Source organism: Rhinopithecus bieti, unplaced genomic scaffold (assembly GCF_001698545.2).
Source record: "Rhinopithecus bieti isolate Rb0 unplaced genomic scaffold, ASM169854v2 scaffold_18745, whole genome shotgun sequence".
Lineage (NCBI taxonomy): Eukaryota > Metazoa > Chordata > Mammalia > Primates > Cercopithecidae > Rhinopithecus > Rhinopithecus bieti.
In genome coordinates this window covers 628962-651892 of record NW_016809332.1, presented here as the reverse complement: position 1 = coordinate 651892, position 22931 = coordinate 628962, and the positions used below count along the sequence as shown (strand labels likewise).

The window sequence follows — 22931 nt, the reverse complement described above, 5'->3', positions numbered from 1 at the left end:
CGGCTCCCTGTGACTATGACTTCAGGCAATTGACTAGGGGCTAGAAACAATGTGTATGTGTATGTGTGGGTGCAGGAAATTGGCTCTGCCTGTAAATTACGGGGGGCAGCTTGATGTGCAGGCCATGAGTGTCCTCAACAGAGATGAGTGGTGCCAGGGAAGGCGTTTTTATATTCTCACTCTAGTGAGCTATTTACTTTGGTGGGAAGACCAATGTACAAGTTGCCTGTCTTCTGTGGAAATCTAATTTTACTGACACATATATTTTATTTATTCCATTGATATTCTGTAAGCTCTTATGGATGCCATTATAGCAGCTTTCTTGTTTTTTTTTGTCTATATTTTATACCTATATCTATTATGTCTATATTTTATATCTGTATCTATTATATCTGTCTATATTTTATACCTATATCTATTTTATCTATTATGTCTATATCTTTTTTTTTTTTAACAGGCTTAATTCACTTTATTTTTCTTGTATATAAAGCCTATGTTGTAGCCACAGCTGGAGCCTGGGTCCGCTGCACGGAGACTCTGGTGTGGGTCTTGACAAGGTGGTCAGTGAATTCCTGATAGGGAGACTTGGTAAACACAGTCTCCTTCCGGAGGTCAGGGGTCAGGTAGCTGTAGGTCTTAGAGATGGCATCAAAGGTGGCCTTGGCGAAGTTGCCCAGGGTGGCAGTGCAGCCCCGGGCTGAGGTGTAGCTTTCCTGCCTTTAATGTACTATGAATATTAAGAAAAAGCATGATTTTCTCCATGCCTTAAAAGACCTCAGTCTATTAGAAGAGGCAGAAGTGGAAACAGATAAGTTACACAGATCAGTAAGTAAACAATCAGAACATGTCACTATGTTTAAAGTACATTTTTATAGCCATACCTGTTCTATAAATCAGAAGTTAGCAAACTACAGCGTTGCAGCCAAACCCACTCTTTCACCAGTTGTTATAAATACAGTTTTGTTGGAAAACAACTACTCTCATTCATCTACCTATTGTCTGCGGCTGCTTTTGCACTATAATGGCAGAGTTGACTAGTTTCAAGAGACTGAATGGCTCACAAAGCCAAATGGTTAATATCTGGCCCTTTAAAGAAAAGATTAATATCTGGCAATCAAATATGGGTGAACGTGTTTCAAAGGGATGGGTTTAAATACTATTAATATTTAGAGTATCAGCTGATTCAAGACTTGCTTGTAGAATTTTTACAATTTCTGTGCTGCATGGCTAGGCCTAGAAATGATAACAAAATATGACTGTCATCACACTAAAAATAATAGAAAATTATTAAACATTTTATGAGAATATAGCTAGGTGTTAATTCTGAATTTAGTGTGAACATGTTCTTTTTATTCTTTTATCAATGTCACAAGGCTGCAATTCTATTAGGAAAATAAAGTGCCAGGCATGGTAGCTCACATCTGTAATCCTACCACTTTGGGAGGCTGAGGCCGGAGGATTGCTTGAGGCTAGGAGTTCGAGACCAACCTGGGCAACATAGCAAGACACTGTCTCTATAGAAAATTTAAAAATTAGCATGTGTCTGTGGTCCCGTCTACTTGAGAGGCTGAGACGGGAGAATTGCTTGAGCCCAGGAGTTTGAAGTTGCAGTGAGCTATAATCGCAGCCTCGTACTCTAGTCTGAGTGACAGAGCATGACCCTGTCTCTTTAAAAAAAAAAAAAACAAAAAATGAGGAAACCGAATGTTGTTCGCTCTCCCCATGAATGTTCTATCCCTGCAATGGAACTTTAGAGCTTTACAGTTACATTTTAAAACCTAAACCTAAAAATCAACAAATCTAACCATCTTATGTTCAAATAGAGTCTCCATAAGAATACTTTATTTTGATTCATAAAAAGGGACTTAAATGAGTATTTCTTTATGAGACATTTAAATAATTATGGCATATGCCCCATGATTCAACCATGTCTTTATTTCATCTTTATTTTATCAGAACTTTGCATTATCAAGTTGAGTTGAAACAACATGGGCCACATGACTCACCAGCTATCAATTTTCATTTCCTATCTGCAAAGTAGAAATTCATTATATCATTTCTAAGGCTGTTCCAGAAATGAATAAAGCCTGAAAAACCCTTAGCACTGTGGTAGGCATGTGAAAAATATTGTCTTCCTTACCTTCTTTTGGTATATTCTATAATATTTGAACATTTTCTCATGTCATACTTTATGCAAATGCAGTATTTCTGTCACGTTAAACTTAGCAAAAAAACCACGTAAGTGAACTATACACTGATTGTGCAGTTAAGCTTGTTTAATATCTCTTAAAACATTCATTCCAGTTGTTACCTGAAAATACCGATTTAAGAGATTTAAATCTAGTGATGCCCTGTTCCAAAGGACTTAATAATGTAATGTTATTACTAAAAGGAAGGCAGCCAAGATTGTCTTTTATTGTTTCTTTCTATCACTTAAATCACCTATAACTATGTTGGCATAAGGATCACTAAAGTCCTAGAGTAAGCGGATTTATAGTCTCTGTCTTTAAGAAGGAAAGTAATGGCCTATTGTGAAGTCTCAAATTCTGGCATCGATAATATTTTGATTTTGTTATTTTTCTAGGATTTCTTATGAACCAGTGTGGAAAATATTTAGGTATGCTTTAATTACAAAAAGAAAGCAAGTTCTTCTGAAAATCGTAGCTTCTTTCATCTTGCTTTGTTCAGCATTCTAATGCCTTTCTTTGTTTTCCACATAAGAACTTCAATCTCCCAGCTCACGAGCTTTCCAAGACTCCCCACTGAGCACAGAACAAAATCCAGTCTCCTGATCCTAAGATTTAAGCTTGAAACCATGCTAGCCTATCCAGCTATTACATGTTGAATACTAAGGCTGCCTCTTATTGCTTTGTTCATTTCCTCCTTGCTGAGAGCAATACCTGGCACATAGTAGTTGCTCCATAAATATCTGTTAAATGTAACTAGTTACTAAAGTATAGACAGAAACTCCCCTGCAATCATTCACTATTTGTGGCTCCCTGAATGTGTTCTGCCCCTTACAACCTCTGGATACTTTCCTGAACTGTTGAAATCCCATCCACACTTCCAAGGCCCTGCTCCACAAAGCCTCTCATGATCTTTCAGTAGTCAAAATTAATATCTTCATTGGGTTTTCATAACACTCCTTATGTCTGTTACACTATTAAACCAATTCATTTATTCTACAAATATTTATTCATAGACTATCATTATAAAATATTATTTGAGGTCCGGCCCCGTGGCTCACACCTGTAATCCCAACACTTTGGGAGGCCGAGACAGGCAGATCTCTTGAGCCCAGGAGTTTGAGACCAGCCTGAGTAACATGGCAAAACCCTGTCTCTACTAAAAATACAAAAAAATTAGCCAGGCATGGTGGTGTGTGCCTGTAATCCTAGGTACTTGGGAGGCTGAGATGGGAGAATCACCTGAACCTGGGAAGTCAAGGCTGCAGTGAGCTGAGATCACACCACTGCACTCCAGCCTGGGCAATGGGAATGAGATCCTGTCAAAAAAAAAAGAACCAGACACACAGAAAAACATTATTGAAAAACAAACAAACAAAAAAACAAAGCACATATTGAGCACCTATTCTGTCTGCCAGGAAGTATTCTAGGAACACAGCATACAGTGGTAAGTAAGACTGACAAGGGCCCTATTCTTACAAAGGTTCCATTCTGGTGGCCAAGATGGATAAGAAACAGACATATGCATAACATCAAGTAATGATACAGACTCAACAAAAATAAAACAGAGAAAGAAAATAAAGAAGATGGATGAGTAAATAGCTCAGACAGAGAAGTTAAGGAAAGGATCTTAGAGAAAGGGATATGAATAGAGATCTGGATTACTTTAGGAAGTACCTAGGCCCTGTGCTAGGTGCTGAGAATTTAAAGACCAGTGAAGCATGTTCCTTGCTCACAACCTGGTGAAGAAGCCTACCTGGAGGTGATAACAATTACACTCTAGTGTCTAAAAAGTACTCTAATACATCCTGCAGAGGAAAGTCATTCTCACACTGGTATGGTTGCCTTGCTATTTGATGTGCATCTGTGTGCCTTACTTTATTGTTATCTCGTCCAGAAAGGAGCATGTGTTGTTCACTTTGGTATTTCCCCAGAGTGCTAACAGTCCCTGATGCATTCTAGGCCCAGCGGGCTATTGAATCCAGCCAGTGCAGTCCTGAGGAGAGTGTTCCCAGACTTACACTGCAGCTGGGGAGGAGCCAGCCTGGAGCTCCTGGCTTAGTGTTCTCCGCTGAGGGAGCTGATTGCTCTCCCTCTGTGAATTGCTGTACACACTGAGCAGCCCTGCAGCAGCAGATCTGATGAGTGGGAGAATTGCCAAAGTGGGCAGCCAGGCTGGGCCTCTGGGGTGCCCGTGGGGGCAGCCTCTTATTTTCTGTTTGAAAAGCTGACTGAGATCATAGTGGAGACAAGTGGGCAGAACCTAGACAAAACTCATTCTTTTCTCTGTATATTTATAAAAAGTGTACCTCAACACCACATAGGACAATTTGGTTCCTTTTGATGACAAAAGCCTGCCTCCATTTTACTCCTGGGAAAAGAAGGAGCTTTAAAGGAAAACTTTAATTTCCACAGTCATTGGAAACCCTTACCCTCATTCCCAGAGGTACATTTGAGACTGCAGTCTGTGGGCTAATCAGGTGCTTTAATAAAGAGGTTAGCATTGGGAGAGGGCAAGTGAGACAGAAACAGGATTATTTGTGTTCTTACATGGTATCATAGGATGTTTATGCACACCAGACAAATAGAAATGTTGATACCCTATTTTATTTATTATATTGTTTTCATATGATATAATATTGCCTTGTCTAAAGGCGGTATCTTACCTGATGGTAAAACCAGTCTAGACTTGTTTAGTCTTTGTGTTAGAGGGGCAGTAAGCTTATAGATGCTTTAGTCATGGGCCAGTACATCTCACCAGGCTTGTAGGCCAGCACCACACAATTCTATGGGATTAAACATCTATTTGAGAGTTAGAGGTAGTCACTGCATCACAAACATGCAACTTTCCCTCCATCTCTTTGGTTCTACCCTTCCTTGCTCTATACCCATTATCTCTTTCCCTCCCCAATTGTTCCTCCCGAGAATTGTAGAGTCACCTCCCACCATGATGCAGAGCCCTTCACCTCCCCACCAGCTTCTGCTTCAAAGCTCACATATCCAAACACACCATGGGGAGTAACAAATACACCTAAGGGTAAAGAAACCTGTTTATTGTTATAACCCAGTTTCTTAAACTTATGTAAATGCATGCTACTGTTTTAATAGTATTCCTATTAATGTTAAGAGAAACAGTGCCTTCCATTGGCTCAAATGACCTTTCTTGCTCTTATTAACTATGGCCAGTGACACATTCATATGTAAGCAGATTGGTAACTTACACAGAAGCTACTTAGAAATTGCCTGGATTCTAGGGGCTTAATATATATTTATTCAGTGAATAAGTAAATATGAATGCATGTGTGCATAATTGGATGAATGAATGGATAATTTAGGAGTTTATAGGTAAGATTCTTTTTGAGTGAATAACATAGGAGGATGATCTGTATATTTTCAGAGGCCTGTATATGAGGATAACTGTACTAACTCCATCAAGACATGTGTCTTGAGGTATTTTCCCAGTAATATTGATATATTTGTGTTTTTCTGATCCATCCTCTCCCATTAAGTTCTCATAACCCATAGCATCAACATTCAAGAGAGGACAAGTAATCATTATCGCCATGTCTAACTTTGGCTTCACTAGAACTAAATGAACAAATTAATCTTATATACTTAACATAAGTAGGTGCGTAACTATAAAAACATACATATGTAATATTTGTATATGTAAGCCATATACATATTTTAATTCTAGCAAAACTTAATTCTAACAAAAATATTATTGTTTCCATCCATTCTAAAATTTCATCATGCTAATGCTACTATAATTTTTTGAATAATTAGAGTATTAAGCATTAATTAGTTCATTTACTAATTTTTTTTAACAATGCTAGAGCAAAACACATAGATTTGGTTTATGACTGGTGGCTTGGCAATGAGGGCAGTCACTGGGCAGTAGGGTTGACCTCTATGGAAGATATAACCAGCAGACCTATTCACAATATCACATGTGTCATGGCATACTCAGTTCTGATCCAAGGTAGGTTTGGTTGGCTTGTTTTTTTTTTTTTTTTTTTTTTGTTTTGTTTTGTTTTAGCTAAAATTTCTGATAGAATGGCACAAAGTATGGCAGAAGGTATTGCTGGATCAAAGCAACAGGTGAGTCACAGAACTATGATTCTAGGTTGATTTAACAAGGCTATAGCAGGAACTCATAATATAGCTTGAAATTAAAGGAACAAGTCTATGTTCTGAACAGATGGAAAGACCTTAACAAGACTAGGGCTGTCACTAGGAAAGCTTGAGTTCTAACAAGGAAATGGAACGTGAATCCAGAAGCAAGAATAAGGCTACATCTTAAATTGTCTGGGTCTTTATATAGAGATTTGGTGGAAACCCTACTACCCAGTGGGTGTGAGTATGCCCTGAGATGGGGAAACAGATTAATTGTATACCTGGCATCACTAATGGAGATGGAGCTATTAGTGTATTTTCAGACTCATTATCATTGGCTCAGAATTAGGTGGTATTAGTACTCACAGCTGGTCGTGACTGGGATAGGAAAGGAGCGCCACATTCACGACCATTACTGAGTGGTTTCTGCTCTGTAACATACTTTATGGATCTCTGTGAATAAGTACCAGTGCTTATGTTTAATGGAGTTTTGAAAATGTAAAACATATGGTCATAAGTGCCAGAGTACAAGATGACTCATTTATAGGAATGCCATTTCATGCATGCATTAAACAATTTCATTGTCTTCAATTCAGAAAACTATAGTAGAAGTGTTTCTTAATGTACCAAATGGAGAATTTACAGTCTTTGTAAATCTACTTTTTGTGAATGTTCATTGTGTGAAAGTTGGAAAGTTCAAAAAAGTGTACAGATACAGATTCATTACTCTAAGACAACCAGTATTTGCATTGTATTAACTCAGTATTTTTTAAAATGTACTATTATATAGTTGCTACATATTGTTAAACCCTTTTAATACCCCTTTTCACTGAATACTATATCAGGCATTTTCTAATATTATTAAAATATCTATAAAATCTTATTAATTTTATTGGCTACAAAAATATCCCTATATATATAGCACAAGAGACAGTCATTTTACTCAACCATTTCTGTTAAGTCAGGCATTTAGGTGTTTTGTCAACATTTCGTTATTATATTTAACTTAGTGATGAACACATTTTGACATAAATCATTTTCTAGGCTGGGAGTGGTGGCTCACACCTATAATCACAGCACTTTGGGAGGCCAAGGCAGGTGGATCACTGGAGATCAGGATTTCAAGACCAGCCTGACCAACATGGTGAAACCCCATCTCTACTAAAAATACAAAATAAACTGGGTACGGTGGCACATGCCTGTAATCCCAGCTACTCGGGAAGCTGAGGCAGGAGAATTGCTTGAACCCAGGAGGCGGAGGTTGCAGTGAGCTGAGATCATGCCATTGCACTCCAGCCTGGGCAACAAGAGTGAAACTCCATCTCAAAAAAAAAAAAAAAAAAATCATTTTCTAAATTTTTGATCATAGCCTTAATACTGATTCCTATTTTTAGAACTATTTATTTTTTATTTTTTAAAAGATGAAGATTTTCTAAGGTTCTTGTTATACATTGAGGAATTGCTCTCTGAAAATGTTGTAATCATTAATATGCCAACCAGTAGTATAGAAAAGTACCTATCTCTGTGTACTCTTGCCACAACTGAAAATTTGTATAATTTTGCATTCTTTGCTAGACAGAAAAAATTATATTTTGTAATTTTGATTTTTATTTCTTTGTGATCACTGAAGTTGAACACTTTCTTAAATATATTTTTTAATATTTGACTTATTTTTTGTCAGCTTTGTATTCATAAACTTTGCTTATCAATTGTTGGGAAATGTCTTGTGACAGAAAAAGTACAGTTGATTCTCAATACTCATGATAGTTATGTTCTATAAGGTTTCAGGGAAGACTGATTTAGTAAATACAGAGTCGTTGCTCCTAGTAACTGTGAGCCTCTGGTCATAACATTTTCATCCACCAATCAATACATAATCTTGTTTTGTTTGTTTCCGTTTAAAGACACCTTATTAAATATATGTTGTTGATTGATTAACATTAAACTCATGACCAACAACACTGCAACTTATGCCTGAAAAAAAGCATGTCTTATCATGTATTTTCTCTACATGACACATCACTGCTTTCTTGCACTTAGGAATAGTAGACAGCACTTGTACTTGGGGCCATTTTAAAACAGCAAAATTACCTACAAAAAACACAAAACGTGCAAATAATGTGGCACTAAACACCGTATGAAGGACACTTGTTTACAGTAGGAGAGCTGAAATAGGAAGGCAAAAGTCACCTTGTTCAGCTTCAACTGGGAACCTACACATGGGACAACTCAATTTTTCACTGTTCTGCAAGCTCCAGGAATGTGTATTGATTTGGAGTTACAAATAAATTCAGAGTCTATAAATAATGAGAATCAACTGTTTCTTCATATCTTAGTGATCTGGCCACAAGGTGCATGGTTACATATATGGCTGAGTGAAGAAGTTAATGAGTGGATGGATAAGTATAAATCTGTTCATTTTAAAGGGAACAAGTCAAAAGGTGTCCTTTAAATTCCATGATTTTGAAATATACACAGGAGTTGCCATACCCAACAGCAAAGAAAGGACAAATCTGAGAATGACAAAGTCAGCATTTTGACACCTGAGGAGATGCAGCAGACAGGGAAATGGAAAGGGCATTGCTGTGAAGCCAGGCAGAGTTGAATGTGAGACTCATTTTCCAGACTTATGACCTTGGAGGAGAGCCCCTTGGAGCCTCTAATTCCTCCTTCAGAAAATCAAGATTAAAATATCCATCTTAGACTGTCTCTTACAGATACCTTTTGTCTCTCATTCATAATGATGACCCTAGGACATAGCATTATTCCTGATATATTTGTCAATTATCTGTCAGAAATATATGAGATATTCAGTGTCCATTACCTTTATGTGCCAAAACCAAATATCAGATCCCAAAAAAAGCATTTAAATTCCAGAATGCTATACATTTAAAGTACAGAACAGAGCATTTTAATTGTAAAACCCTTATCATGTGGGGCTAGTTGCCTCCAGTAAACAGTTAACACATATTGATTCTCTGTGTCAGGCACTCTACTGCTTCATATAAATGATTTATGTGAATTCAAATCATATAAATGATTTATTGATTTCTTTACTTTTATTTAACAAACACTTATATAGTACTTACTATGTGCCAAACTTTGTTTAATGTGTTACAAATATTTATTTAATCCTCATAACAGCACTATGTGGTGAGTATTATTATTAAAACCATTTATACATAAGGTGACTGAGACAGAAAGATTAATTTGTCCTAGGTCACCCAGCAAGTAAATGACAGAGCAGGATATGAACTAAGTGCTTTTTGTCCACAGTTCGTGTTTATGCCATTACTTCATCACTGCCCTAGGAGATTCCAGATAAGGAATTGATGCAATAGCTGACCTCAGGTGGCAATGAACCTACTGGTATGTTTCACTCCAAAGCCTGCATCATTAGGATTGATAGCTTCGGGCCACTAGCAGTCTGGTACTGCAGAGGCTTACAGGGGTTTACTACTTACGCTGCTTCTAGCAGCTTCTAAGATGCAGGTAGCTTTCTCTACCCGTTTTCTAAATAATGTAGCTAGATTATTATTGCCTAATTCTAGAGTTTGGATCCTGGGAGCAGCAGTTCATAGGATATAACAAGGAAGAAGAAAGAGTATGAGACCATTCCAGAACTAATAAAGGAAGGCAATACAGTGTCAAGATTAACAGCTTGAGCTTGAGCTTGACACTGTCTGCATTCAAATCAGGCTTCTGTGTTACCAGCTGTAAGGTTTTGGTAAATTACTTCACCTCGCTGGACCACAGTTTCATTTACAAAATTGGTATAGTTTTACCTATTTAAACTATGATTGTGCTGCTGTGAGGATTCAATGAATTCATACCTATAAAGCAATAAGAAAGGTCCTTGACACATGGTAAGCATGCAAATAAACCACTAATAGAAGCAACATTTGAAAATAATCCATTTATCTTTTACATAGTTCCATCTCTTGTGTTCTAGTAGGTTTCCAAACTTTTGTGGTCACACACCTCTATTATTAAAATGTTTAAACATGCATACCAATATCTTTGTTTTATGTATAAATAATGGAAACCTACTGCTGTAGTAATAGATTGTGTGCAATTTTAAACCAGACCACAACAATGGTTCACCAGTTCTAGTTTACCTTTCTCTAATACCCTTGAGCTGCCCTGGGGCACCCCTGCGTTGTCAGTGCTTAGACCTCCCATCCCTGAAGAGTTCTTTACTCAAAGCTATCTCTCGCCTCCTCCAGTCTTTCTCAATTCCAAAGACTTACTAAAGACAAAAGGGTAACTTCTTCTGTTGAAGGAAAGTAATTAAATTCATTATCATCTGGGAAGAGTAATAGTCCTTTAACTCTCCCAGGATTATTCACATACTCAAAAAATATCCTGTGTTATCCTTACTGAATCCTTAATCAAAGGTCAGGAGTCTGGGAACCACAGCAGGCAAGTCTACCTTAAAAGAATTCTGCTTCTCACTTTTTCCTTTTTTCCAACTCTAAAGTCCAAGAGACCCTTTGGGAAGTGAATTGGTCTCTGGCAGGGATCAGAGATGAAAATTTTCCTCATGTAAATCACTTAAAAATTAAATTTAGAGTTATTGAAGCCTGTGTACATGAGACAGAGATCAGAGGAACTGGTCAGTAGATAATACTGAGAACCAAGATTTGGAATTTTAGTTTGCTCCAGATGATAAAGGAAACATGGAAATTTTTTGAGAAGTGCTCTTTAAAGATAAAAGAGGTTGGATCCTGCTTTTATAAAATGCAGTATAAGCATTATTCTGCTCCTATCCAAGGAAATATAAACTCCTAAAATGTACAGGGGAAACAAACCTCTTTATACCTTCCTTTTTACAGTCCAAGTCTGAGGTTACATTTGGCTTTGGAAAGAATATTTCTTGTAACAAATAGCCCATATGTCATAAGAGTAGCACAGATAAAAGACAAAAATAGACTCTTTGGGATGTTTCTATGCATCCAGTTGTACCTGAGAATACACACACACACACACATACGGTATAATGTATGCATTGCCCTATGCAGCATGTAGAAGTGAAAGCAGAGCTGTAGCTAATACTGCTCTTTGGGGCTGCCAAAATGATTCCAAAGAGCTTTATACTGATTCTCTCCTCTGGCAAGATGCTTGCAAAGGGAAGTATCTGTGAGCTCTGAGGAGACCTAGAGGAAAAATATATTTCACAGGAATAAAAACGCTTCATTAAGCGTTCCTTAGGAAACCTTTCAGTTTGTAGACTCCTCACAGGAAAAGATTGTTTCTTCAGGTGATTTGAATTTTGCTTTCACATACTAAATGATAGCTATGACATATTTACTTGTGAGATTATTGTTTTGCAAGAATTGCAGTGTTTAGTAACAGAAGTGGCATTGATAACATTTCTGGGAAATCTAAAAATGATTATGCATTTTTTTCTTTTTTTCTTTTTTCTTTTTTTTTAGATTTAGTCTTGCTCTTTGTTGCCTAGGTGGGAGTGTAATGACGTGATCTCAGCTCACCGCAACCTCTACCTCCTGGGTTCAAGCGATTCTCCTGCCTCAGCCTCCCAAGTAGCTGGGATTACAGGCATGTACCGCCATGCCCAGCTAATTTTGTATTTTTAGTAGAGATGGGGTTTTGCCATGCTGGCCAGGCTGGTCTTGAACTCCCAACCTCAGGTGATCCGCCCATCTCAGCCTCCCAAAGTGCTGGGATTACAGACGTGAGCCACCGTGCCCAGCTTGCATATTCTTTATGACCGTATTTTTCAAATTTGCTCTGTGCTGTATTTTATCATTTAGAAACTTCGGTAAAGATGGTTGGAGCTACAGGCAGGAAAAAGAGACGGGAGAAAGAGAGACAGACAGAGAGAGAGAGAAGATTATAGAGTGATTCTATTCTCCCATGGGCATTTTAGAGTATTCTTTAACAACATAAAACTGCTAGATGATGCAATATGAGCTAAATTACAAAATTTTAACCTATAAACCACACTCATGCATTTAACACATGTGTATTGAATGACTACTGTAGGCCAGATGCTTGGAATCTGTGAATGAAAAAATAAATCAAAACCCTGTTGGAAAACATTCCCCCATGTGTTTTGCACTCTTCTACATCTTTCTGAGGATAATAAGAATGCACTGCCCTGACTTGTCCTTACTTGGACCATTTCTCAATGTTGTGTTTGTAGCAAGCAAGCTTGAGGGATGAGGAAATGTCTTCCTCTGGGACAAAGAACAGTCCTGCTTACAGCTTGCTAAAAACCAGTAGGTTACCAAGCTTTTGAGCCTTTGGTGCAATACAAACCCACTATGTGCATAGCATCTGTTTGGCCCCTCCACATTGCCCCTGTAGAATTTGGGGATCAAGGAGTACCAACCGAAACATGATGCTCTTGTTGCTTCCTGGGCTGTAAGTAATATGGTTCTTTATTTTTGGCCCTGGAGTCTCATGTCTTTTGCCACCATCTGTGAACATTAATAAAATGACTTGTCTCTTGGTAACGTCAGCCTCGGAGGCGGCAGTGACGGTGGCCTTTCCTTGAGGAAGAGTGAGGGTTCCAACTTTCCTGCTGATCTGGGAGGTGTTGGGCGCGGAGGGTCGAGATGTTAGAGAAAAAGCAACCCGTAGACTTAGGTCTCTTAGAGGAAGACGACGAGTTTGAAGAGTTCCCGGCCGAAGACTGGGCTGGCTTAGATGAAGATGAAGATGCACATGTCTGGGAGGATAATTGGGATGATGACAATGTAGAGGATGATTTCTCTAATCAGTTACGAGCTGAACTAGAGAAACATGGTTATAAGATGGAGACTTCATAGCATCCAGAAGAAGCGTTGAAGTACCCTAAACCTGACCTGCTTAATAAGTTCTAGGATAGAGAACCCAGGATGGGACACTAAAAAAATGTGTTTATTTCATTATCTGCTTGGATTTATTTGTGTTTTTGTAACACAAAGAATAAATGTTCTGATATAAAAAAAATAAATAAATAAAATAAAATGACTTTAAAAAATTAGGGTAAAATCAGTCCCAGAGATGCCAAAACCCTGCCCTCATTCAGCCTATATTCTAGACCATAATGTTTCAGTTCTATCATGATTGCATATTTTTATAAAATTTGAAATCGTCCTTGCTTATTTCTGCTCCTTCTCTCATGATCTCATCAACTAGGCCTTCTACTTATGTCTCATCACCATTACCCCTACGAAATTAAATTATCTGTCTTAGAACACATGCCTGTGTATTATAAAATTTCACAGGAAATTAATAAATCTTAAGCAATATGATTTTTTTACAGGACAGTCACTCCTTTAAGGCACAGATGACAATTTAAGTACTAAGAGGCAGAATCATTTTGTAAAACCATCACTAATGGACTGCTAATGGCAGGAACTTCAGTCATGTGTTTTTGCTAGAGGTCAATACCAATTAGCGATACATTATCAGCAGGATTTCTCTTTCAAAATCATTTATAATATTCAGGTAACTCTTCCCCACCAGCTACTTGCGTTTTAGAGATGAGTTTACAAACTCATTATTGTTGGATTTTTTAGAGATTATGGAGCCAGGGTTAGTTTGTCATGTTAGATCTTCTGATGTGTAAAATATAGCATATTTCAAATGGTTTCTAATGCAAAAGTTATGTGTACCCTCAAGCCATGAAAGTCGTGTACCTTTGCTTCAATACATATTTTTTGCTTTGAAAAATACTCCAGGAAAACAGGTAAAGTGACTAGAAATTATTGATGAAGAAATTATTGAAGAAGAAAGACATGTTGAGCATGAGGCTTCAGGGGAAAACTCTTGAATGTCATCTTATCATTCAGAATTAAAGAAAATATATTTAGGAAATATAAATGCTTACTTATTTAGCCCATTGTTTAATTATTCATTCATTTAGTTTAAACAAACATGTATCAAGTGAATTTTAGTGCCCAGCAGTGTGCTGTACCCTGAGGGTTCCATAGTAAGACATAATCCTTGCAACCCAAGACCTGAGTAGAGGAGAGAGACACACACACACTCACATTTTTATTATCAGTATCGAAGCAAGCATGCTTTGGAAATGTGTAGAAAGAACAGTTACTTCATCCTAGGGACTCTGTGGAAGGCTTCCTGGTGGTGACATTTAAGCTGAGTCTCGATTTTATTTTTCTAGTACATATTGAGTGATAATTCTATGCCAGACATTGTGCTCACATAATTATTTTATCCATAGTTTTGAAAATTGTTAGACATTGACTTAGTCCATTTTTGCTGCTGTAACAAAATACCATAAAATGGGTAACTTATAAACAGCAGTTTATTTCTCATAGTTCTAGAGGCTGGAAAATCCAAGTTCAAGGGCACCAGTAGATCTGGTGTCTGGTAAGGGTCCACTTTCTCATAGATGGCACGTCCTTGCTGTGTCCTCATGTGGTTGAAGGGGTCACAGTCTCTCTGGGGTCTCTTTATAAAAAGGGCACTAAGGCCAGGCACAGTGGCTCACGCCTGTAATTACAGCACTTTGAGAGGCCGAGGCAGGTGAATCATTTGAGACCAGGAGTTCAAGAACAGCCTGGTCAACGTGGTGAAACCCCATCTCTACTAAAAGTATAAGAATTAGCTGGGTGTGGTGGCATGCACCTGTAATACCAGCTTCTTGGAAGGCTGAGGCATGAGAATTGCTTGAACCTGGGAAGTGGAGGCTGCAGTGAGCTGAGATTGTGCCACTGCACTCCAGTCTGGGTGACAGAGTGAGACTATGTCTCAAAAAAATCAAAAATAAATAAATAAATAAAAAGGGAACTAATCCCATTCATGAGAGTGCCACCCCAAAAACCTAACAACCTCCCAAATGCTCCACTACCTGATACCATCACCTTGGAGGTTAGAATTTCAACATATAAATTTTGGAAGAACACAAACAAACATTCAGACCGTAGCAGATACTGAGAAGATTAAAAAAACTTGAAGTGCATGCCCAATTTTAAAATGTGATCTATTTACAGAAAAATCATAGTTATAGTAAAATTTTCCCTTTGTTTTTGATATTTGCAACCCTCCCAAATAACTCACTGACAGCCAGCAAACAGAGGATACCCAAGTAAACCCAATTGTCCCTCTCCTAGCTGCCCTTATGACCTCTGCTTTAATTCTAATTCTGTAGCCCTGTATCTCCATTTTATTTGTTGATTTATTTTTGAGACAAGGTTTTACACCTTTCACCTAGGCTGGAGTGCAATGGCAAGATCTCTGTTCACTGCAACCTCTGTCTCCCAGCCTCAAGTGATTTTTCTGCCTCAGCCTTCAGAGTAGCTGTGACTGCAGGCATGTGTCACCACACCCGGCTAATTTTTTTTTTTTTTTTTTTTTTTTTTTTTTTTTTTTGTAGAGACAGGGTTTCACCATATTGCCCAGGCTGGTCTCAAACTCGTGAACTCAAGTGATTCACCTGCATTGGCCTCCCAAAGTGCTGGGATAACAGGCGTGAGCCATTGCACCCAGCCTGGATCTTTATTTTAAATGTAGAATTTCAGACATATGGATTCAGTAAAACAGAGTAGATTAAATTCCTCCTTTGTTTTTTAATGACTTAGATTTTTATTCAGGATAAGTATAGTAAAGGCTTTTTTAGATTTAATGGCATTTCTTTTTTTTTTATAAGCATGCATCAAGATTTCATCCTTCCTAGAAAAGTTAAAAGTTCAAGTGTGTGATTTTGGGCCCCGTCTTGCTCTCCAGAATAATTTCCAAGATATTTTGGAATTGTTTTGTTGCTCTTGTTGCTTTTGAGGATTTGTTTTGTTTTGTTTCTTTATTGTTGTTTTTAAGTGATGTTCTGACCTGGATTATCATGATGTATTAGGCTTGACAGGGTCGCATTGTTGGACCAGATGAAGTACTGCTTGGGAAGTCACTGAGCAGGTGGAAAATGCTGTTTAATCCTTGTAAAAGGAGAGACTCATGGTGGTATTGAGAAAATGTAAAACGCAGCAAAACAGGTTAGTAGAGCTGAAGAATAGCAAATGTTTCCTTCTGTCATTGTGTCAGAATGCCTCATGCGGCTTTATTTTGCACTGAGATATTCCATGTCCCCAAAATATTTCTCCGGTGGTGGTAATGAATTGCATTGCCCTCTTGGTTGTAAGAGCGCGAGTATTCTGCTGAGGAGCCATATGGTTCCCATTTATTTTAATGTGTCTTTGACATCAGGAGAATTGCTGAGACAGCAGAGGGAAGTGCTTACACCTTGAACTGCAGCCAGAACTGTGATTATTTATGTTTAGTAACGACTGCCTTTTTTTCCCAATAAAAAATGATATAATCTGAAGATGTTATTCATGTTGCGATTTTAATAACACTAGAGTATAGGTTTATATATTTTGGAAATAACTATTACTTCAGTGGCAGTGAAATTTGTTTCTTAAGCATGAAGTTTTAATGTTTAATTGCACATATGAGAGATTAAGGAAACAAGCTGGGAAGTAGGTAGTACTTGTTTTCTCCCCGATAATAAAGGAACACACTTTTTATTTGGTTTAACAGCATCACCAAGATAGTACTCTGCATATGTAATGCTTTCCATCTGTGGTTCATAAGATTTTTTACAAATGTAATTATGTCTTATAATATTCATGTGAGGTAGACAAACATAATTCTGAAAATATTAATGGAGAAACTAAGAAATGCAATGTTCATTAATGTAACTTGTATAATGGATTTTAGCAAGTGTTAAAATCCAGATTTTAAATCGATTACATTATCTGACAATTTATTATTTTCCAGACATTGGGACAGGAAAATATTTTCTCTAATTCATTAGCAATACGACATGCTTACAATAAAAAAAAAAAAAAAAAGCCTTTAAAATGAAAAGGCAGATACCTCAGTAATGTATGTTCCATATGTAAATGTTAATATTGGCTGTGTGGAAATCTTTAAAAATTCCCTGGAAAATATTAATGTTATCTAGAAAAATATAGATAGTGTGGAAAGAGAAAGGAGCTGATAACATTGATCAAAATTCTGTAAAATGGCTCTCAACAGTAATAACGTCAGGTGCTAGCTGAGTACAGATAGTCCCTGACTCCTTAATGCTGGTTGAACTTATGTTTTTTGATTTTACAGTGGTGAGAAAGCAGTAGGCATTCAGTAGAAACCGTACTTTGAGTACCCATACAACCATTCTGTTTTTCACTTTCAGTACAGTATTCAGTAAATTACATAACACATTCAATGCTTTGTTATAAATAGGCTTTTCATGAGATGACTTGGCCCCCCGTAGGCTGAGGTAAGGTATTCTGAGCATGTGTAAGCTAGGCTAGGCTAAGTTATGATGTTCTGTAGGTTAGGTGTATTAAATGTATTTTGACTTACAATATTTTCAACTTATGATGGGTTTCTTGGAAAGCAACTCCATTGAAAGTTAAAAAGGAGCATCTGTGTATTATATAGAATGGGGAAAATTCCTAATTTTGGTCTGCTTTGGTTAGAGCTGAGCAAAATTCAGTGCCTATATTCAGCAAAACATTAATATTATATTGTGTTTTCAGTATTTTTCTCTTGGATTTTAATATATAAATTTTTAAAGTGATTTGTTGTGTAAGAACCAAATCAAACCAAAACGAAGACTGATTGTCAAATGTAGAATTGGAACACCAAAATTCATGATGCCTAGTGCTATAAATTTGACTTACTGATACAAAAGGAAAATCATATATCTAAATTAAAATAAAAATTAGTAGATCACTCAGTGGTACAATTTTACATATAATTTAATCTAAACTTTTAGTTTAACGATTCATCATCCCCAATATTAATTACACTTTATGTTGATGGCTAGGGCATTCTGCAGTTACATTATATTTTCAGTGGTTTACTAGTTTTGCATAAGCAGGAGGATCAGTGCTAAGTCAATTAGATATAAAAATTATTTATAAAAGATAAAATAATTAAAAAAATTTTTTTTGCTTTCTTGATCTGCAGTCCAGTGCTCTAGCTTTGAGCTATACTCCCTCTTAAATTTTTGCTTTTTTAATTTCAAGTTTATAACTTTAAAATATAGTATGTCTTGCTTTTGTCCTAGCAAACAAAGTGCCATTTTGTTGTTGTTGTTGTTGTTGTTTTGTAGATCACTTACAGGAATTAGGGGGGAAGAGGAAAGGGCATCCTTAAAAAATAAAATGTGTGGATGAACAATTGCTAGTTTTGCAAAGTGATCACCTTTTGTGAGTTAATCATATTAATTATTTATGACATGAAGGCTGGAAGGTCAAAGTGTGTATTAAATTTTCATATGCAGCTTTCAGAATTTACATCAAAATCTTGGGCAATAAGTCTTACTTTTTTCCAACCTGAGAATTTTCAGTAGATGAGTACTCGATCAAACCAACCCTATGAAGTCAAATTCAGCTTGCAGAGAGCTGAACAGCCTGGGCTGTGCCTGTCAGCAGAGACTGGGAGGAGAGCTGGTTCCCTTCATGCATATCTCTTGCTTGCTTATGTGGACGTAACCGACAGACTGAATGGATGACGACGTGACATGCATGTTCATGATCCAAAACAAAGCTTTAGTCAATCAGCTTCAAGGGTCATCTTTTTATATTATTTCTGTTCTTGCTATTTTGTTCTTGTTGTTTAAATGCGTATGCAGTATTTGCACATATCTTGATAGAATGCTTATTATGTCACTTAGTCTTATATGAGAGGATTTTTTTCTTTGTAAACTAGCAATTTAAACAAAAGAGTCTTGTCTTGAATTATTTCACTCAGACGCTGCAATGCGCAAAAGACATTATTAGTCTTGAGGGTAATCCATTGTGAATATGTTCAATTTAATATAGGAATGGGAAATATTTACAGCTAAATGGATAAACTACCTAATCCTATCTATGAATTATAAACCTAGTTCTCCTCTACCAATGGATTGATATCAGAATGACAACTGGTTCTTAAATGTGTCTATCATATTTTATATGATCTATTCTACTTGCTGCTTTACTAATACATGAGTTGGTTGGTTGGTTAGAAACAGGGAAGCGTGGCATTTAAGGGCTGAGGAGAGACATGCACTACAATTTTAATAGCATTTAGAGCTATTAGTTGTAATACAGGGAACCGAATATATCAGCAAGAAATAGACTTGGACTAAAAATGATGAGCATCACCTAAGTGGAGGCTACTATTTTTTTGATTTTATTTTGAATGCTACTTTCATAGTAATGAGCAATAGTAAAAAAGGAAAAAAATAAGACCCCTGACTTGTTGTCTGTTTGGTACATTAAGATACTTTTTTACATTTACTGCCTCTGTTTCAGTTCGGATTATTCTTCTGGGAAGAAAAACAACTTAATTCCAAAACATTGGATAATTAAAAACATTTCCCTATATCATGTCTGTTGTTTAAGGTGGGTTTTTTTCTTTTGTTTGTGATTGTTAGTATGTGTTTTAAACTCTTTATAACTGAATGTAAAATAACAGATCAGCTTATATTACATACTTAAGGTAATTTGGATTTTGTTCATGGTTAGAAAGAAAAGTCCCAATTAATCTTTATTTTCATTTTGCTTCTCATTCACCCATGATACTTCTTTAGTATAAGTCTTTTGGAGTTTTATCCACTTAAACAATGTATTACTAAATACCTTATTTGAGCAAATTAAATTTAAAAAGATGACTGGGGCAAGTATATTCAGGAAACAAGAATGTGACTGGAATAAAAAGGGACAATTAGAACAAGGAAAGATTACTTTTAATACCAAACTAGATTTCATTTTCAAAGGAATTATTGCTATAGTTCTTAGTTGCTAGACCCATTTTTACTCCTTGTGGTTAAGACTTGAGATCATGTAGGTGACACAATTATCAAGAGAAGCCAACCTTGGCAATCATGTCAAGTTGGAGAAGATTTGAGCATATGATCACAGGAAATTTACAGAAGTCGTTTGTAAATGTTAAGTTAATCTTAATAACTTCAATCATTGGAAATTGATTTAATATTCAATCTGTTATGCTAATTTCTATACGAAATAATTTCTGATGAAACTGGATCTTCTGTTTATAAGCTAAAATTCTTGGTTTGATAACAGATTTAATCTTGATTTGTTCTTCAAAAGGTAAGAAGCAACACACACATCACACGTCTTCAGAGCCCCTGATCAATTTGGTCTGTATGATTTAAAAACACAAATTTTCATTGACCAGCGCTTACCAAGAAAAACAAGTTGATTTCAGCAATCTCACGTCACTTCTACTAAGTTTCATCTAAATAAATATATTCAAAACCATAGACTTGCAAATTATTTGGCATTTTCCTTTTGATCAACTTAAGAGAGATAAGTTTATTATTGACTTTAGACCCAAATGGTAGAATTAATATCTTCCACAATTCTCCTCTCGTTTAACATGAAACTAGACCATAACTTTTCAACCTCCATGTGCCAAACTTTGTGCCAAAATACATAACTCCGTTTACTGCTTTCTGCTTTTCTAGCAGGACTTTGCTGATAGGTGTTGACACAAAAAACAACAAGTGTACTTGTTGACCAACTCATTGCTCAAGCATTCGCTCCAGAGTGGTTGCCCTGTGGTGGAATTGGTGGTCCAGAACCTGATCTTCAATTTTACAGGCCCAGCTATGTGATTGTGTGCATGCAGAAATGGCCAAACTCAAGTGGAATGATACACTAATAATGTTCACAAATAGCTAAAGCACAAATCAGAAAGCAAATTTGATTATTTTCAATAAGAAATAAAGTTGACAAGTCAGGCAGATAATCTGGTAAAATTGAAGATTTATTCCATACCATATAAACAGATTGGTTTGTGAGTGTGGAAAGAGCAAAATCGGTTGAATTTTCCTAGAACCTAGTGTGAATGAGCTGTGATACTTGATATACTCATCCCCTGTAGGGGATCAAAATATTCAGAATATTTATTTCACCAGAGTACTTGCTTCCCTGGATGATACTGCAAACATACTGAATAATACTTAGTCTTTGGTTTCTATTTTTTTTTTTTGAGACGGAGTCTCGCTCTGTCGCCCAGGCTGGAGTGCAGTGGCCGGATCTCAGCTCACTGTAAGCTCCGCCTCCCAGGTTCACGCCATTCTCCTGCCTCAGCCTCCCGAGTAGCTGGGACTACAGGCGCCCGCCACCTCGCCCGGCTAGTTTTTTTGTATTTTTTAGTAGAGGCGGGGTTTCACCGTGTTAAGCCAGGATGGTCTCGATCTCCTGACCTCGTGATCCACCCGTCTCGGCCTCCCAAACTGCTGGGATTACAGGCTTGAGCCACGGCACCCGGCCTTGGTTTCTATTTTTAATCGGCTCTTTTCACGAGTTCTTTCTTTATATAATTTATATACAGATTATTTTATGTGTCTATATTCTTACCCTGGCATTGTGGATTAGTCAGTGTTCCAATTCTTTTCTCCATTCATTTTGAAAGCTTTTTTTTTTGTTTCTTTGTTTTGTTTATTCATTTGTTTGTTTGTTTCTGTTTGTTTGTTTGTTTTTGAGACAGAGTTTTACTCTGTCGCCCAGGCTGGAGGGCAATGGTGTGATCTCGGCTCACTGCAACCCCCTCCTAGGTTCAAGCAATTCTCCTGCTCAGCCTCCTGAGTAGCTGGGATGACAGGCACCCACCACCATGCCTGGCTAATTTTTATATTTTTAGTAGACACAGGGTTTCACCATGCTGGCCTGGCTGGTGTTGTACTCCCGACCTCAGGTGATCCGCCCGCCTCGGCCTCTCAAAGTGCTGGGATTACAGGTATGAGCTACTACACCTGGCCTGAAAGCATTCTTTCAAGGGTGGGTAGCTTGGCAGGGCGCAGTGGCTCACGCCTGTAATCCCAGCACTTTGGGAGGCTGAGGCAGGTGGATCACGAGGTCAGAAGATCAAGACCATCCTGGCTAACACGGTGAAACCCTGTCTCTACTCAAAATACAAAAAATTGGCCAGGCATGGTGGCAGGTGCCTGTAGTCCCAGCTACTCAGGAGGCTGAGGCAGGAGAATGGCATGAACCCAGGAGGTGGAGCTTGCAGTGAGCCGAGATCGCCCCACTGCACTCCAGCCTGGGTGACAGAGCGGGACTCACTCTCAAAAAAAAAAAAAAAAAAGGTAGCTTCTGAAGATAGTGAATATCAGTAACTGTGTGTTTATTCCTTTAATTTATAAAGACCAATATTATCTCTACTGTATGTAAACATTTTATAGTAACACGAATATGGCCAGATGTGCTGAATATAATGGTGTTCCCAAGACCTGGGCAGTGTATACAGTAGTGTTGCATTTAGATACTTTTGCTTCAGGCTGGTACTATGGTTAGGATAAAAGAAAAGGAGCTGAAAGATACTTAAAAAATAGTGTCCAAGCTGGGCACGGTGGCTCACACCTGTAATCCCAGCACTTTGGGAGGCTGAGGCGGGCAGATCATGAGATCAGGAGATTGAGATCATCCTGGCCACCATGGTGAAACCCCCTCTCTACTAAAATACAAAAAATTAGCAAAGTGTGGTGGTGCGCGCCTGTAGTCCCAGCTACGTGGGAGACTGAGCCAGGGGAATCACTTGAACCTAGGAGGCAGAGGTGCAGTGAGTTGAGATCGTGCCACTACACTCTAGCCTGGTGACACAGCAAGACTACATCTCAAAAAAAAAAAAAAAAAAAAA

At 37.5% G+C, this 22931-nt stretch overlaps 1 protein-coding gene and 1 pseudogene across 2 annotated transcripts in view; both read left to right on the top strand.

Annotated features, from left to right (window-relative positions):
• The window catches only part of CSRNP3 (cysteine and serine rich nuclear protein 3), a 223986-nt gene that overhangs the window by 169360 nt on the left and 31695 nt on the right, over positions 1-22931 (top strand). The gene's annotated exons all lie outside the window — the stretch shown is intronic.
• LOC108540253 (26S proteasome complex subunit DSS1 pseudogene) lies at positions 12778-13259 on the top strand (annotated as a pseudogene). Its single transcript, XR_001888614.1, has one exon. The product of XR_001888614.1 is annotated as a 26S proteasome complex subunit DSS1 pseudogene (transcript).